The 19,055-nt window shown below is 39.4% G+C and overlaps 1 long non-coding RNA gene and 1 pseudogene across 1 annotated transcript; both read left to right on the forward strand.

The window, feature by feature from the left end:
- LOC139628719 (uncharacterized) overlaps positions 1–18,764 on the forward strand; it is a 212,742-nt pseudogene extending 193,978 nt beyond the window's left edge.
- On the forward strand, positions 8,289–12,674 carry LOC139628724 (uncharacterized). Its single transcript, XR_011692851.1, has 4 exons — positions 8,289–9,352; positions 9,741–9,801; positions 10,637–10,714; positions 11,978–12,674. It is a non-coding gene; the product is annotated as an uncharacterized lncRNA (long non-coding RNA).
- Positions 18,765–19,055: the final 291 nt, after the last annotated feature.

The following is a 19,055-nucleotide window of genomic DNA, read 5'->3' on the forward strand; positions in this document are numbered from 1 at the left end:
AGACCAGTGAAGAGTCACCAGCTATTAGCTAGGCTAGCTTGGTAAACTTTGCAATCATTATTGCTCTCTTATTATTAGAGAAAGGGACAACACTTTTGTGAAACAGCATTCTTAATGTTATTGTAGAGAGAGTTTAGAGCATTTGTGTGCATGGTTGTTTGTGTTTATATTCATGCTTTGAAAACTTTTAATTCTAATAGGTCATAAAAATACTCAATATTTGTGGAGGAGTGATGTTTTTCTGTGGTTTGGTTTGGTTGACTGACTTTTTTTGTCGTTGAAAATAAATGAAATGCAGCTGAATCAACCCAATGAGTGTTTTCATTGTGCTGCTTGCAATTTAAGTGACAATAAACAAGTTCATCTAAGTATTGCACACTCACAATAAACAAGTTATTGTTTTTCTCCATCTCAAGTTTACTTTACTTTACTTTTCTGAGGCAATGAGTTTGCATAATTTTTTTAAGCCAACTATTTGTATTTTACAGTGTGTCATTGTGAACTCTCAGCTATGTACAGTGTGCGACATGATTTGCAGTCAGTTAACAGTCAAAAATAGTAAAGTGATTTTGTTTTCCTCTGTGGATCCACGTGTGTCACCTGTACTGTCCACTCGTTTCATTTGTGATTAGATAGATAAATAAATACTTTATTAATCCCTTTGGGGAAATTCAACATTGGCTGTATTCACCTCAAACAGAACAGCACTAACATCCAACAGTCATTTTTTTGATTTCGCTCAGAACCCTGTGTCAGAATGAGTCAGCTGATAGCAGCCCGTCCGCAACCATCCTCACGTCTCAATCTGGTGATCTGACAGCTTATATGCTGCATTTTCCTCCTTTTTGTATTTACCTGCTATTTATTTACTGTAACACTAATTAGGGCACTCCTTCTATGCTAGTCATAGCTTTGAACCATTCTGTTGAGGCTTTCAGCAAAACGTCAGAACATTTTTGGAGAACATTGCTTTGTGTTTAACTCACAGCTTTTATTGCACACGTTTTGAATTTAAATCTACTTCCTTTCTGAATGTGCAAAAGTTAGAAATGACATTTGTGTGTATGTGTCTGCAGCTTTACTTGTCTTCTCATTATCTGCCTGTTAAAACTGCATTTGCATGGCTGAGTTGCCTTTTCAGACATTTGTTTTGTTCTGTCCTTTAAAAGGCCATTACAAAGAAATGGATTTGCCCCTGACTGAACCATTATCTTGACATGGTTTGATGTCTATACGCTTCACTTAAACCTTTACTTATCCTCTATAATTATATATTATTAGGACATTTCACAGGACAAATTAATTTCAACATCTTCCCCACTGCTGTTTTTTGGTTTGTATTGTCACGTATATTTGTATTGTATTGCATACCTGTTCATTCGGTAAGAATGCAGGAGCTCTGCTGTGTGAGAAGATGAAGGAGCAGTGGGGTGGCATTCAGCAGTCAGTGTTCAGTCATTGTAACCCACTAGAATGCAGACAGCCACACCTACTTTGTATTTAACCAGGCACCTCCTGTCTCCCTTCATTGCCCAGCTGTGACTTAAACACCTCAGTGTGCTTCAGATGTTTGAACAAAGTCGCACAACGAGACATTCATCCACATCTAAGTGTTTATTCTAATTATTATTTTTATTTATTCGGCTCTTTATCTGTTTGCCTCTCTCCTCCTCTCTGTGCTCACATGTACAGTGTTTTAATACAGCTGAATTCACAATAAAGCTGCTCTCATTTATATGTTTTTCTGTTTCTTTTGTGAGACAACAGGATAAGTATGGTAGTGGCTGAAACGTGGCCCACTGAGAGATGTTAACCAGCAGTAGCTTCCAAACTGCTGCTAAAATCTTAATGAACCACGGTGTCGTCTGACATGTCACCAAACACAGATGTTAAAGACAAAGACTCTGCTGTGATTTCAGCTACAGTATATTTACTTGTAAAACAATCACTCAGAGAGTTAGAAGCTCATTCACATCGATGACAGCTGCCGTGTGGTCAACTGAACGAAAAGCATGGAGACTTCCTGTGGAGGGAAAGCTTGCACACGCGGCAGCACTGGTGACTTTCTTCTACAGGAAGTAACTAAGGCTTGTCCAAAAAGTTGCTTTTATGAAAAGAAAATCATTAAAGGGCTCCGAAAAGTTGGTGACGCAATGAGGGTGCTAAACTGGCAACACAGTGGTGAAACTCCAACACTAACTTCATCACTCAGTCACATGACATTCAGCTGACCAGATGTTGTAATTTAGTCAGTCACGGACACTTGTGTTTGTTGGTCTGGCCTCACTGCCGTGGTCCATCCAAAAAATGTCACAAGTAATCACTACTTCAGTTTAAGGGGTCACAGATGTGTTGATGCATGTGGAGCCCCTGATCCTGATCACCTGCAGCAGTAATTCAAGCCAAAGAAATCAAGCCAGTGTCTTCATGAGAAAAGGGTTTATCCAATAATGTGGTGTTGTGTGAAGGAGTCCCATTACGTTTTAGTAACTAAAGTTGTCATAGTGAATTAGTAAATCAAATGAACTCATCGTAAGATTGTTCTCAAACTTAAAGCTGAACCATTATGTTCTTATGTTCACCTGAACAGTGAGATCTCAACTCTGCTGTTCACTTCAGCTCTCCTGACTGTTTCCTTCTGTTCGCTCTTTTTTATGTTTATGCAACATTTTATGTAACATTTACTGGTTAAGTCAGTAATGTAGCAGCAGGGTTCTAGCAATGGTTTTTCAGTTGGTCCAGCATTTTGGTCTCTTTCTCAAAACAGGATTGTCCTTAAATTTGTTCATATCAAGACTGTTCAACACTTTCACATCAAGCTCCACTGTCAGTTCAAAATTTTAAATTCTCTGATATTATTTGGTGTAATACTAATTTAAGATAATTCATGATATTCCCATCAGCTTCAGTTATACTTTATATTCAGTGGTATTTAGCAAAGGCAAGAAGGCTCCCATTACACAGACATTAAGACATGTTTCTACATGTCTTAATGTCTGTGAAATGATGCACATTCATACAGACCACAGGTGTGTAGTTTCCTAAAATACTGACAAGTTCTATCTAATGGCTAGCACTGTGCACTCACTGCAACAAGTTCCTGTTCGCACCCATCATGGTCAGCTGGGGCCTTTCTGTGTAGAGTAACATGTTCTCCCTGTGCCTGTGTGGGTTTCCTCCCACAGTCCAAACACATGCAGGTTTAGGTGAATTGGAAACTATCCTGTCTGTAGGTGGGAATGTGTTGGTCTGTTTGTGTTTCCCAGTCTTTGACTAGCAGTCATTAGACATTGGGCTCTAACCACCCACAACCACGAGAAAGAGATGCAGGTGTAGAAAAATGACAGGGATGTAGCAAGCCTGACTACATGTTTTCTCACGTGTGGACTGTTGCTTCTCCATGTTGCATTTTGTGCATGAGCAGAAGTGGCTGGTTGTGCGGTTGCTGCTGGATATCAGCAATTAGCATGACGCCTGTCAATTTTAAAAGTAAAACAAGGCGCAATGAATATACAGCAGCACATAGATGTGAATTAAACCAAAATCCAAAAAGGACCCTTTCAGCTAAATGAATGGAACCTACTCAGAATATTTAAAAAAATAAAACATATTTGACCACACACACAATAGAGTCCATTGGACAGCATTGAGATGTTTGACAGGTCTAACAGATTGTAAAAAAGGGGTAAAAAGTTTCAGAGGTGTGTGTGTGTGTGTGTGTGTGCGCAGAGGCAGGCAGTGTGAGAGGCAGCCGGAGGAAGGAAGCAGTGTGTGCATTGTCAGCACTGGGTGCCCCTTCACATGCTCTGCCTGAGGGCCATGCATCTCTCAGAGGTGAAAGGGAAACCTCGGGCAGCTGACCTCCTTATCTGACTCTGCTTTCATCGCATTTCCCCTCCCCTTCAAACAGAACCAGCCATTCAGCATCAGCTATCCACTCATCAGTGTTGTAGCTAAAAAAAACCTGAATTAACTATGATCTTTTTTCTCTACAATTGGATGTTAAACAGCTACAGTACTGTTTTGTCTTGGGTTTTATCTTGATGTACCTTAAACTTTTTGCTGACTGCTGCCAGTCATGGCATTGATGTTACATCTGCAGTGCACCCCTTGTTTGCATTCATGTATGTGCAGCCTGGAAAAGTGTAATGCAAATCAATAGCTTCCCATGTTTTGGACCATGCATCAAATTTGAACAAAGATGAACATGATGCAAAAGATTTGTAGATTTGTAGTCTGAGACTGATCGTAGCTGAACTCATTGAAAACCAGCCTTTTCTGATCACCAACCAATCGATCAGTGAATCGCCAGTGGCTGGTGTGAGTGTCTCTCTTCAGGTCGTTCCGCAGCATCTCTCCTGGATTAAGGTCTGAGCTCTGACTGGACTCCAGGAGGTGGATTTTCATTGTCTGAAGTCATCCTGTACAGAATTCTGTATAGATTTGTAATTTGTAATAATTGTAATTTGTCTTGCCATTATATATTAATCATGAAGTTCACATTCTGTTTACTTATCTTTCAGGAAATAGACAGGGACGTGCTGACTGCAACAGTCTGTGATTTCCTGAAAGATCCTGAAAGAGAGCTTGATAAACTTGGAAATTCATTTTGTTTCATTGGCTGTCCAGACCCAGAGGCAGTCGAGATGCCTCCACCCCATGCCACATTTTGAATGATGTCGGTGTGCAGTTCCCCTTTTACACCATACATAATTATTGTGACTCAGTCCCACCTTCATTGTCCTGCTGCTGGAAATGAAGACTACAGCAACAAATATGTATTAATGGACTATTCCCCCTGTTCAAATGATGTTTGTAAAAAAACTACTTCTCTCAGAAATTATTCAGCTGGAATTTGTATATTTGTCACCAGTTTTCAAAGGTTTACATTGTGAGAATGCAGAGGTGGACTACCACATTGTTGGCTTGAAAGACTGTGGTCCTGTGTAAAAAATGATAGGTAGGTTGGTAGGTTGTCTGTGTAAGCTGCTAATTATCACCCATAGTTAGATTTTATTGTTAGGTGGCCTTAAACTGTCATAACAGTAATGATGGGAGCAAAGGAGAAAAAGTCCATGGTAGGAGGACGGTTGGGGAGGATGTACAGGTCGACATAATACACAAGTTTGACACAGGAGACTGCTGTTCATTTCCTCTGTGAAACCAATAATCAGCATTGTTTCATCTATCCATCTATCCATTTCATCTATTGCCATGTTTATCATCAAAACCATGACAACCAAGGTCCTCTGAACTTTAAGGAAGTATTTATTTTACCACAATCTTTTCCTTACCGTAACCTAGGTTACTGCCTGAACCTTGTCCTTTAAAATGATAATAATTGCACACTCACACTTTTTTCAGCTACATTTATTATATATGTTATTTTAAGTATTTGCTATGATTATTTCTATTGATCCATCTCAACCAGGTTAGACTCCTATAGTGCTCTCTTTGCTAAGTTACCCAAACAAACAGTTGCTGAGTGAACAATAATTGTACAATTTCCCAGAACATTTCTTAACTGCACACTAACTACAGTCCAGTCAGATGTCCCTGGTGCAAGTCTCTGAATTAGATCTAGAATATGTTTCTCATAAATTGTGGTTTTGGTTCATTTAGGCTCTCACTTGGTCAGGATTAGGGAAAGATTTCAGTGTGGTTTGATACAGAAAAAGTTCACTGTGATGGTGAAAACCATGTGGTCTTGCCCTATTTACATCAGCAGACAACAATCTATTGGACTACCCTGCATCTTGAAAAATGATGTTAAATGGGGGGGCACTGAGCATTAAAAAAATTATACCAAGGGATCCTGTGGGAGGAACCAACTGTCTGACCTGAGATCTGTCAAAACTGTGTCTGCATTCAAATGCAAACTGCATAGATTGCTTTCTTTTTTTTTTTTTAGAAATCTACAATATAATTGTCTTTAATCTTTACATTATTTACCGCCCTAAGTTTGCTAAACAGAAAATGTGCTTTGCATTTTAATGGAATTTAGTGTAATTTTTCTTGCATTATATATTAATCATGAATTTCACATTCTGTTTACTTATCCTTCAGGAAATTGACAGGGACGTGCTGACTGCAACAGTCTGTAAATCTTATTATTATTATTGTTATTATTATCCTGGAGGAAACCTTGATAAATTTGGAAATTCATTTCCCCCTCAACAACATGGAGCTATCCAGACCTAGAGGCAGCCAACATGATGTTTTCATGTTGGTGTGCAGTTCCTTTTTTACACCATACATAGTGCTGCATGTTCTTCCCAACAATCCAACCTTTGTTTCATCAATCTGTAAAACATCTTCCCAGTAGTGCTGTGGAGCTTCGAGGTTCTCTTTGGCAAACGTCGGGGCGTGCAGCAGCTTCCTAATGCTTTGTCATTTATTTAAGCATCAATAAGCATAAATCACAGCACAATAGTACATTGCTGCTTTATTTTATAATCCAAGGAGAGAATGTATATCTTCTGATCTCCTCTCTCGGCTTCTTTTGTGACAGTTCCATTAACATGATCAATATAAAAGAACATTCTATCTCTGCTGAGCTCATCAACTGACCAACATATACTCCAGCAATTCAAGCTTTTTGGCAGCTAAAAGGTGTTTTTTTTTTACAGTAGAGCTGCAGAGCTGCAATAACACAATACTAAAAGATGATGGTGTAAATAAGATATCATGTGCTACTGTAACTTTTTTTTTTTTTTTTCGAAGTTAAGACTTTAGTCTGTGCTGGAGTCCAGGCTTTTTGCCTCCTGTGGTGGTAAGTGTCAGAAGTTGTCAATCCATCCAACTACTGTATGTTAAGTGTGAACACGCTGTAGTGATGCAATATTCACATAATGTGTGTGTGTGTGTGTGTGTGTGTGGGGAGAGAGCCTCCACTGAGGCCACAGGGCCACTTCTTCAAAGGCTTTACTGCAGGGTACTAGACAAAGGCTCCTAACACATGTTGGTAGCATTTCCTTTGCAGTATGCACACACACACACACACACACACATACACATACACTAGCAGACACCCGGTCTTCTGGTGGATAGCGACTAGAGACGTGAGGAAGAGGGAAAGTTTCAAATTTTTACAACTTTCTCAATTACTTCTGTGCGTTGGTCACAATAATGACAAGACACAGAAATAGAAGTGCACACACTGCCACAACCATCCATTCTACCTTCAATCCATTTTACCTATTCTAATATCCAAGATCATTACAGCAAATGCCTTGAGTATTGCTCGATCCTCTAAAAGGATCGCTGGTTTTTCTTGCTGCCTCTCGCCCTGTGTTTGCATCATCGGGTGTTAGAGCTGACAGCATGAAGAGAATCTTCCTGAGAGATACTAAGAACTTTAATAAGTGTAGGGGGGGCTTTACGACCACCTAATTTGGGTCCAACAATGATTAATATCTGAGTCAAGACCAAAACTTCTTTCCTAGACCAAGCTTAAACTATTATTAAACTAAAGTGTTAGATTCAGCTCTTATATTCCATCATGATTAACTCAGGACAATCCACTAAGAAATTTAAAAAGTCTGGAGGATGACACATTCATGTATTCATTCACTCATTCTTTTACCATCGTTCCCATCATTCGCTAGTTGTCTTTTCATCCCACACCATGATTTTTCTCTAATCCTTACAGGACCCAAACATGAGCAAACCTTGACCATAGTGGTGTGAGATCAGAATCATCTTTGTAATGGACTTCAGAGGTACTGACCAGGGCTGGAATACTAATTGCACAACACAGTCAACTGCCCTGGAGTCATGGCAGTTGGTCTGAGTTAATTTGATTAACTGCAAAGTTGAATAATTGCAGATGGGTTCTGGGGTGTCTTCTCCAGCTTTTTCATACTTACTCCTAAATGTGTGTGTTTCTGAATAAATTTACACAAACACAGGGTCAATAAGGGTCACAGCTTTTGTCAGAGAGCCTTTGGTGAGTAATCTAGCACTGGCACTGACAAACAACATCCCACTGATAAACTGTCAGCTCAGGAAATGCTAAATTTGGTCTTTTTTGTAAGATGATGACAATATAATGTATTTGGCATTTTGTCATAGGCTCATGATGTCTGTCCACGGGTTTGTAGAGTTATAAAATTAAGACCCTTAAAACCACATAGAATGCAATTGAATGCCTGTTTCTCAACTGGTATAAAGGTATGAGAGATGAGAGATCTCAGTGAAAAGCATAGACTGTATATAAAAACGGACATAGACTGAAAAGTGAAAAGTGAAGCCAATGCTGAAGAGCCTTAAAGCTGCATCTATCTAATGACCATCAGGGGCGACTCAACTGGTTGTAAAAAGAAGATTGTATTGAAGTCTATGGGAAAATCTGTAAATGTTTTTCTGAGGAGTTTCTGGTCTCAGTCTCTAGTTTCAAGTCTTCTTCAATACAACATGATGCTCCTTTATTTAAATTATGGTCCATTTAGAGGAAAATAGATGATAAAGCAGGTATGCATTAGGACGGGGCTACCACAGGATTGACAGACTGTTCCACACACACTGTAAACCCGAACACTACCACTAACTCAAAAGTATTGTGAAACAACAATCAAAATCCGCTATCAAGTCAACCCAACTTTAAGTTACTAAGTGTTCCGAAGGAGGAATGCAGTTATAATTTTGTGCTACTTAAATTGTCTGAGTGATCATCACTATCTTACTCAAAACCTTTGAATGCACGGAGGCGTGCAACGTAATGACGTCATTACGTTGGCAGGACCGAACAAGGCAAAATCAAACCAACATGGCGGTCGTGAAGCGAGGGGAGTGCATCGGTTTCTGAAGTTAAGAAAACTTGTAAGTATAAGGGTAAAGTCTTCCAAAACTCACCTGCATGATATCTAATTGCATAAATGCCACAACGAAATCGTACTTTTGTGTTTGTCTGCAGGTTTTTTTTACACATTCAGCGTAACACGCAGTCACAGTACCGGTCTTTGGCGAGGACGTGTAGCGTGAACTGAGTGCAGTAATCATAATGACGATTAATATTTTCAGTCAACGGTATTGCTATTCTTTATAAATGTGTTTCTGCTGGTAAAGTTAACATTTGGTTGAAAATAAGTCGGTACGATCCGGTAGAGCCGCCTCCCCCTCCCCCTTGAAGTAAGAAGAAGGGGTGTGTGTGTGTGTGTGTGTGTGTGGTGTGTGGGGTGCGGGGGTCAAAATGTGTACTTTATTTTGAAAATAAAGCAGTATTCCTGTTCCTTGTTTCTCACATACCAGTAGCTGTGGTTGAGAGAGAGAAAGAACAAACTGGTGACTAATTAATTGTCTTTCCCTGTAAGCTGAAGTTGGCACCCAGCACAAGGCGTCCTTGGCAAACAAGGTAATGCTTAAGTTCATTTTTAATGTAAAGATGTATCAATTAAATTTAATGTTGATGATAATTGTCTCTGCTTTTAACTGTATTTTTTGGTGAGCCCGATGATGCAGTTTCCTATGTTTAAAGGGATAAAATAAATAACTATGAAGGCAAATGTCATTCTTAATTGTTAAGAGATTAGATAAACTATAGGCTATATTGCACAGTTGTTTAGTCTTTTTCGTCAGAAAAATTGCTTAGTCCACAGCATTTAACAAAGATAGGAAAGTGTTCAAAATCTGTGTTTTAAAATTTATGAATTACTTTATTTATTTAACTAAAATATTCTAATTAGAAATTTGGACTGCATTGTTTGAGTGGTTTCAGAGTACTATTTTATGTCATCCCACAGGATCAAACACCTGAGACCAGTGAAGAGCACTGAGAGCAGTGAATGGCACAGAACCTCTATGGTAAACATTGATCTTGAAAGACACTGAAGACGACTTTTGAGTAATGGAGTGGAAGTGCAAATTGTGTACTGTGTCTGCAGACACCCGGGCACAGTTATTCCGGCACTATGGCTTGAAACACAGTCATTATTCTAGAGTTAGCCCTCTATTTTAAGATGCCATTTTTGATCTTGACCACTGAAGATCCTGGTGCTCTTGTTCTTATCTGTAATGTTCTTATCTGTAATACACGTTTGCAAAGATTTATGCACACACACCTATACAGATGTGTATGTGTTGTTTGTATACTTACAGTTCTGTTGCTGTTACCAAAATGGTTTGTAGAAAAAACATCTGAATAAAAACATTGAAATATTCTACATTTGTTGTGTGAAGAAGTTTAGTTGAATATTCTGAACTTAAAAAAATAGTTTATGAGCTGTGTAAATGTATCTTTTTGGTTACTAACCAGTATATTTTTTGAGTTTAAAGATGTTGATCAATTAAGTACCATATCATCATAACAAGTCATTACAAATAAATTAAAAAATATATACAAATTAAAACAAATGTTTTAAGTGCAGTACACTCTCAATTTTTTTTGTAATAAGTACTATTTGAGTATAAATTATGTAAAAAATGTAAGTACTCTAAACTTAAATATTCTAACTTACTTACTCAAAAACTTTGAGGTAATCGGTTTCCACAAAAGTTTAGAGTATTCTGAACTTATTCGGGTTTACAGTGCACAGTGACCTGCCTGACAATCAGGATAGAGGACAGAGCAGGTCAGAGCCACCCCTCACTCCTCCTCAGCTCCACCTTCTCATCCGAATATGGTTTCTTCTGGTTTCAGAAAACCAAGATGGCGACGGACAAATCACAAACTTGAGGCATCAAACCAGCAGTTCACAAATCAAAGGGGGACATCATGGTGGGTTGCCTCTTTTCCACATACATAATTTCACTGACATTTTATTAGTACTTCCCAGCTGTAATAACTAAAATTCACTTTCGTGCTGCTTCCTGTGACATTGTGAACATTGTGATTCTCCATGAGGTTGACAACTGCACAGCTCGTTCTCCTTTCTACTTAAATCTAATGATTTATTCTATTACTTGTCTTCTGCTATTTGCCGTGTGATAGATTCCTCTCATTTTGTGTTCCTTGCACCTCAAAGTTTGTGTTAGATGGTAGCTTGTTTGCTGGCCTTAGATTAAGCTAGCTGTTTACTGCCCTGCTAGGCTAGTCTGTCTTAAATTACAGCTAACACTACCTCAGCTACACTTTTATGATGGCTTGTGCTATTTGTTCTGATCGTGTAGACCAGGCCGCTCTCCTGGGGAGATGTGTTTGTCAGGTAGAACAGCCCCTTTATCCTTAGATACCTCTCCTACCTTAGATATGACAGCCAGTCCAGATAGCATTAGTCAGGCCTGACAGTGAGCCTGTTAACACCAGCACAGCCTCACTGGCAGATGGTGTGGAGTTCATCCCTGTTCACAAGTGTGGAAAGGCTTGTGAGAGCAGGTTAGGCGTGGTCTGCAGTCACCTCTCCTGAGTGCAAACTGATTTTCAACCCTTGCAAGGGCTCTTGGTAGTCCTGTCTCCTCCTCCTCCACTGACAGGGTGGACAACAATGCACATTAGTTATCATGGTCCCCATCACCTGCAGGTCTAGATTACCCATCTACCTGGGGCCGGAGCATCCAGCACTTAGGGCGCTGGCATCATGGAGGGAGAAACAGTGAACCCAGGCACACTCCACCACTAGCACTAATGATAGCAACAAAGTCATCCATGTCGGCACCAATGACACGAGGATAAAGTGAGAGATCACAAAAGCGAGTCTAGCCAGGATGTTTGAATTTGCCAGAAAGATCAGTCAGCATCGATTAACTGTCTCTGGTCTCGTACCTGTGCGGGGTAATGATGAGATCTAGAGCAGCCTCACTCCTCTGAACCGCTGGCTGGCTCATCATTGTAGTGAACAGGGATTTGGTCCATTAGTCCATTAGTTAAGAAATGAAGTCTATTCAGGAAAATCGAGTAGTTATCAGCCGGATTACAACACCAAAACATTTGATACATTTTGCCAAAACAGAATCACAGTTGTGTCTCCACATTGTCACAGGATGCCTTATCCCTATTAATACTTCATCTTCCAATCCCTATAAATACTTCATCTTCCAGCAGCTTTACAGATCAACCTACTGACAACTCCAGCCTCAACAAGACCCTCAAATTTGGTTTCAAAAGCCTCAGATCCCTGTCTGCTAAATTACTGATGAATGACTTGATGCTTCAGCCTAAGCTAGATAAGCATATGTAAACTTTCTGAAAACCACTGCATCGTTCTGTTTATTTGATCCTATCTTATTTAATCTCAGCACCAGCTGCTGCAACTATTATTATTGTTATTATTATTATTATTATTATGTCGTTTCATCTTGTTGAACTTGCATTGTTCTCCCTTCTCCTGTTCTCTGTCTCTGTCTCTGTGTCTGTCTCTCTCTCTATCTGTCAACCCACCCAGTCGAGGCAGACCCTAAGTCTGGTTGTGCTTGAGGTTTCTGCCTCTTTAAAGAACGTTTTTTTCTTGCTTTTCTTGCTTTTTCAGGTTTTTCAATAGCTGCAGATATGTTGCTTAATGATGCTAGTCTAGCAATGTCCCTCTACGGTGCGTAGGCCAAAGAGTGACTGGTGTCAATGGATGTCATCAAAATAGATGGCCAGCACACGGTGTGTATAACGCTCACAGATAGCTCGACCTGTTCAGGCTGTATGAGTTTATGACAGAATGTCTGTTAGCTGCACTTAGACGAGGTCCACAAAGGTGAGATTTGTGCTTTGTGTTTCATGTAGATATACTGTGTTTCATCTTTCACTGATACTGGAGGAAATGTCTTAAAGATTTTGTAAAGCAGAAAAACATATTTATATATATATATATATATATAGTTCTTAGTTTGCCACACCACAGAAAAATGGCATATCAAACCCCCTGCCAAATTTGAATGAATAAAAATATTGCCAAATATATAAAATTAGGTTTCAAACTGAAAAAATGAGCAGTATTATCAACACCGGAACGCTGGGGGTGTGTCCGCTGAGGCACTGAAACCACGCCCACCGTCGGGAGACCTTCTGCATCACTTAACGGATTTCACAGATTTATACTGAAAGGAAACATGGCTGTGTCCAACAGCTATATTGATTGTACACACACACACACACACACACACATGTTGTACATATTTTCACATCACAAATTGCTCTAAATTGTCCGATGACCTGGCTTTATTTATTTCAATGCCGGCATTGGTAAGAGAACTAGCTTATAAGCTACACACGGAGCTAACTTAGCCCGTTTTCCACTTTTTGTTGGCAGTGATGAAGGGTTTAATCGGCATATACAGCCGGGGTAAATGAATTTGCAGTAGACACGGGTATCTATTGGCTCCTGCTCCGATCGGCTCCGATCAGCATTGATCTAAACACAAAACCCGGGTAAACCTGCTAATTTTCACCTCTTTTCCTGCTGTAACGTCTCAGAGGACACAGACACACACCTGTCACCTGTTCGGCACGGTGCCATTACACCAGAAACACTGATGGTGGGGATGACAGAGTGAGCTGCAGCTCTGAAAGCTTTAAAAACACAATCACAGACCGAAACATCTCATACGGAGGCTCCGACACTTTGACAGACTTTCACCAGTTTGCAGGGCGGCTAGCAGCTCACTCTCCCTCCACTGTGTGTGTGTGTGTGTGTGTGTGTGTGTGTGTGTGTGTGTGTGTGTGTGTGTGTGTGTTCTAAGTGCAGAGGTGACATCGCTCCCTGCAGTTGTGTGTCCTGAGTCCGAACAGAAAGACAAACTCGACTGGCGGTGGAAAAGAAGTGTATCGGCTTTTGATAGCGCGTTTACCCGCTATTTCATGAGAGGATGAAGTGGAACTATCCCTCTGGTCATGAAAAGAAGGGAAATGTCATGAGTGAATAGCTAATTATCTATTCATACATTATTCTCTAATTACTAATAACACCACACCTTTGGTATTGCAGCCTCTAGGAAAGACACATTTTGGGAGGGAAGGCTCAGCTAACCAGCAATAACACTGAGCAGGAGAACCACTGATGCTGGTACATTTCATACCTTTATGCCGTTACAGCTTTAGGGGCGGGGTATGCTAAGTGGGGTCCAAGTGCGTCACCAGTACCCCGTTTAGGCCCCGCCCGAAAAAACGGTCAATGCAAAAATGATGAAACACAGTTTAAGGTATAACTGCACAATTCAATCCCACACAAGTTTCACATGTTTCACACGTTTTCAGGAATAGTTCTCCAACATATATATTGATTTTATAAACAAATATGTGAATTTGCTTTACAGGATCTTTAAGGACTGAGACTAAATAAACACTCTGATGTATCTGACCAAACGACTGCTGGTTAGTGCCGATTCTCTTTGAAATGATAATGTAATTCAGAAGACTACTTCTTTAGTTTGGTAAGCTTGTTGGTAATTTTGATAATATTTTGAAGATGTTAAATATGAAAAAATCTGCCTACCTTGTTGTGTGTGTGTTTTTTTTTTTTTAATATTCTTACATTCAGTCCTATCAGTATTTCAAAATTCCTTTTCCAAATGTATGAATTTGTGCAGTTCTCCCCAAGCGACCCTCACACTGCTATGATAGAAGCAAATACTAGAATCTTATAACACAGGAAGAAGAAACCAGCTGTCTGAGCCTGTGCAATGACAGTCCAGATTCTCTTTTGCACTCTGTTCATGTCATTCACAAGTTGTCACTCTATAAGTCAATAAAAGGATGCTGTCAACATGAACATCAAGAAATTGCACTCATGACTGACAAATGCCTTTCCTGTCTTTGGAGTGCATCAGCTTTTTACTGACAACAGTCATCAATAGGACATGTAGCAGACCACAGATTTCAGTCTCAGTGATTCTGGGCCCTGCTGTAGTGTAGCTGTACAAGGACAGTTCCTGGATGACTGCAATGCATCACATTAAAATAAAGACACTTTAGAAGCAGAGCAAGTGTGTTCGCACCATTGATGACAGAAAGTTCAGCGCGAGTGTTCATTTCAGATGGATGCTGGAAGATGAGGAGTGACAGCGAGCAGAGCAAAGGCTGGTCGAGAGATGTCACTGAGAGGAGAGAGTTTGGCAGAGTTCAACCTCATGTAATGGCAGGGCGTAGCAGCTGAAGGCTGGATTCAGTTCAGTTCAATTCTATTTACATAGCACCAAATCATAACATACATTATTTCAAGGCACTTTACAGAGTCAGGTCAAGACCTTACAATTTAGAGACTAATCAAACAGTGCCCATCATGCAGCAGCTCTTGGCAACAGTGGAGACAAAAACTCTCTTTTAACTGGAAGAAACCTCCAACACAACAACACTCAGAGAGCAGAGAGGAGAAAGAGGGGGTGTCATAATAATAATAATAATAATAATAATAAGAAGAAGAAGAAGAAGAAGAAGAAGAAGAAGAATGTTGAGTAGTAGGACTCGGGATCCTGGATCCTGCAGCTCCAGTGTCAGAAACACCTGCAGAGTGAGGACAGAGAGGAGAGGCACAGACTACAGGGGAGAGAAGACATAAAGTTAATGACATGCAGTAATGTGTATGGAGGGACAGAGAGCAAGAGAGAGACAGAGTGCTCAGTGCATCATGGGAGTTCCCCCCGCAGACTTGACCTATAGCAGCATAACTAAGAGAAGGTTCAGTGATGTGTTCATGTAATATTTCTCTGCTGTAAAACTGAGTTTAGTTTCTGTCTGCTGCAGGACTAACAGGAATGTTGCAGTCAGCAGCTCCCTGTCTATTTCCTGACAGATAAGTCAACAGAATGTGAACTTCACGATAAATATATATAACAGCCAGACAAATTACAAATCTATATACAAAAGTGCTTTACATTAAAATGCAAAGCATATTTTTGTTAAGCCAACGTGGGACAGTAAATAATATAATTAATGTAATGAAAAGAAGAGCTACAACAAACAGGAAAGAAAACAATCTATCCAGTGTGTGTTTCAATGCAGACAGGGTGATTTATACAGAGATGGATCTATAGAAATAATCATAGCAACTACTTAATATAACATATAGAATAAATGTAGCTGAAAATAGTGTGAGTGTGCAGTTATTACCATTTTAAAGGACAAGGTTCAGGAAGTAACCTTGGTTACGTTTAGGAAAAGATTGTGGTAAAAATAAATACTTCTTTAAGGTTAGAGGACTTTGGTTGTCATGGTTATGATAATAAACATAGTAATGGATACAATGGAAACAATGAAAATAATGTTGATTAGTTGTTTCACAGAGGAAATGAACAGCAGTCTCCTGTGTCAAATTTATGTGTCATGTCCACTCATCCATCCTCCCCAACGGGCCTCCTACCATGGACCTTTGCTCCCATCCGTACTGCTATGACAGCTTGAGGCCACCTAACAATAAAACCTGATTATGGGTGATAATTATCCGCGTACGTAGATATCCTACTGAGTGGTTTTTTTTACAGGGCACAGTCTCCCAAGCCAATGATGTGGTAGTCCTCCTCTGCATTCTTACAGTGTAAACCTTTGAAAACTGGTGACAAATATATAAATTCCAGCTGAATAATCTCAGGAAGCAGTAGTTTTTTGTTTTGTTTTTTTACAAACTTTATTTAAACAGGGGGAATAGTGCATTAAAATACATCAGTGTAGTGAGCATTTCCAGCAGCAGCAGGACAATGAATGTGGGAGTCAAAAAAAAAAATGGTGATGAATGAATATGTCAGTAGGTGCATTTCCATTAACCTGCTGTTTTGTCGACTTGTTTAAAAAAAAAAAAGCTACTATTTTACACACAACTGCAGTGGAAACCCGGCTAATGTAATGTTGCATTACTACTACTTGTCAGTAGTGAAGCCTTAACTTGTCATCTAGTGACATCATCAGGTCAACATATTAATTCAGTCCTTTAACGCTACAACTGGCTATGGCTGCTGAGCTCAATATATTTTTTACTGAATAACAACAGAATATTATGGAATTTGATGTTGTCTGAAGGAAGTGGTTTCCACAGGCAGTAATGCATTAGTGATCAAAGCTGTGCAGGTTGAGCTCACAATTTAAGATTTTGTCTGCACAAGGTTTCAAGTCTGAAGGAAAAATCATGACAAGAATTTATAAAATCACTTGACTAACATGTCGCTGGTAAGTAACTACTTAACCAATGACTCATCAGCAGAGGTATTTCTTACAAAGGCACCTTCCAACACCTTCAAACACTCCACATCGCAACACTCCCATTTAACCTCTGTGGAAAATGAGACATGTTGGGTTAACAAGCAGGCACCTCTGAAGTTTAGAGCTATTTTCTGTCAACAGCTAGCTTAGCTATATTGAATGCAGATGCCAGATGCTCCCAGAGTATCATCATGAACTTCTGCATGGACCTAAACCTGAGCCCTGAACCTGGCCTGAAGCTGAACCCAGCTCGTTCTGCCAAATTTTTAAACACAAACTAAAGTTCTGTTTTTGATTTACATAATCCACTGATGACAGCTGAAGCATTGTGTTTGTCCTTGAGTATATCAGCATGTGACACATGACTTGTATTGACACAGAAAGTGTGGACACTGCCAAGAGACAAAAAAAAACTGAACCTGACTCAAACCAGAAGCTTCATGCAACAGCCCAAAATTGAAAATCAAATCTTCTGTCAGGATCCATCCAATCTGTGTATTTGATATTTACTAAGGATCCTTGACACGTTTTCAGGCACTAACCAGATAAAGATCTAACACACTCAGGTTTGAACAGTGAAATTATAGAGAGTAAAATTTGCACGCTATTGCTGAAGATTGTGTCCTTGGTCTCATGAAATATCTTCACTTATCACAATTCAATCTATTCAGTCTAATACATTGGGAAAGTCTCGAGGAGCAGTATGACTGAATTATTTCATCCCCTTCATATGTGCGAGGCACATTCAGACAGTCAACTGGCTTGGCCACCCACCACCCGCCTATATGAATTATTTCCATTTTCTCCATGGGATATTATACATGATGATATGGTAACTTATTACACTGAGGTAGGCTGGTTTTACAATAACATTTAAGTTATTGTCATGAGGAGTTCATGAGGAGTTCAGGGGTCTAATTCCTGCCTGATGAAAAATAAAGCTGAAGATATAATCAAATGCAAGATAATTAATAATTAGTAATTAATATTTTCGTCATACATTTTATGTTATTTTACCAACCTGATGCCAATCAGTATGTTAATTTTTATGACTCAGCCCAGTCCATCAATGAACCACACACACTGCCCCTGGATATAACTGCGATTCCACGCATCACTAACGGGCGTGCCCTCAGCCGACTCGACTGCTGCCCAGTGTTCCACTTTCACAGGACAGCACGGAGAACCATCATTTTAATCATTTTCTTCCACCTGAGAAATATTGCCAGAGTGTGCTCATTCATGCTTTTATCTCCAGTAGATTATCGTACTGTAATGCACTTCTCACTGGTCTTCCAAAAAAAAGTAGATTGAGAAATTACAGCTAATTCAGAACTCTGCTGCTAGACTCTTAAGAAAAACAAGGGAGAGCGAACACATTACTTCTGTACTTTCCACATTACATTGGCTCCCTGTGTCTTTTAGAATTGATTTTAAAGTTCTTTTACTTGACACAAAGCTCTTAATAGTTTCTCACCCTCTTACATCACTGATTGTCTATCATTTTATGTTCCTCAACGAGTCCTAAGATCCTCTACAGCAGGGCTTCTAAATATTCCAAATGTACCCCAAAATAAAACTGCAGAAGGGGCCTTCATCCTTTATGCCCCTAAATTGTGGAACACCCTGCCAAGAAATTTTAGAGGGGTTAGATTCAGTGGACATTTTCAAACGACAACTGAAAACATACCTGTTCAATTCAGCATTCAATTAGCTCCGAGAATTGTTTATTTATTCAATATATATTATATTTATATATTATATAATATTTATATTTGTCAAAGCACTTTGAGCTGCATTTTGTGTGTGAAAAGTGCTATATAAATAAAGTTTATTGTTATCATTATTATCATGCTATCAATTCATCTTAACACATCCATGTTTCTCTTTCCACCACACTGGCAGCCTGCTATTTTTTCCTGACATTAATGTTTGACCTTAAAGTGTTTTATGACTGAAGCAGCCAGTAAGACTTCTCTATATTTTCTATCTGTTTACAGAAATA

The sequence above is a fragment of the Trachinotus anak genome, unplaced genomic scaffold (genome assembly GCF_046630095.1).
Source record: "Trachinotus anak isolate AG129_WGS33_773 ecotype Australia unplaced genomic scaffold, CSIRO_AGI_Tana_v1 ptg000012l, whole genome shotgun sequence".
Lineage (NCBI taxonomy): Eukaryota > Metazoa > Chordata > Actinopteri > Carangiformes > Carangidae > Trachinotus > Trachinotus anak.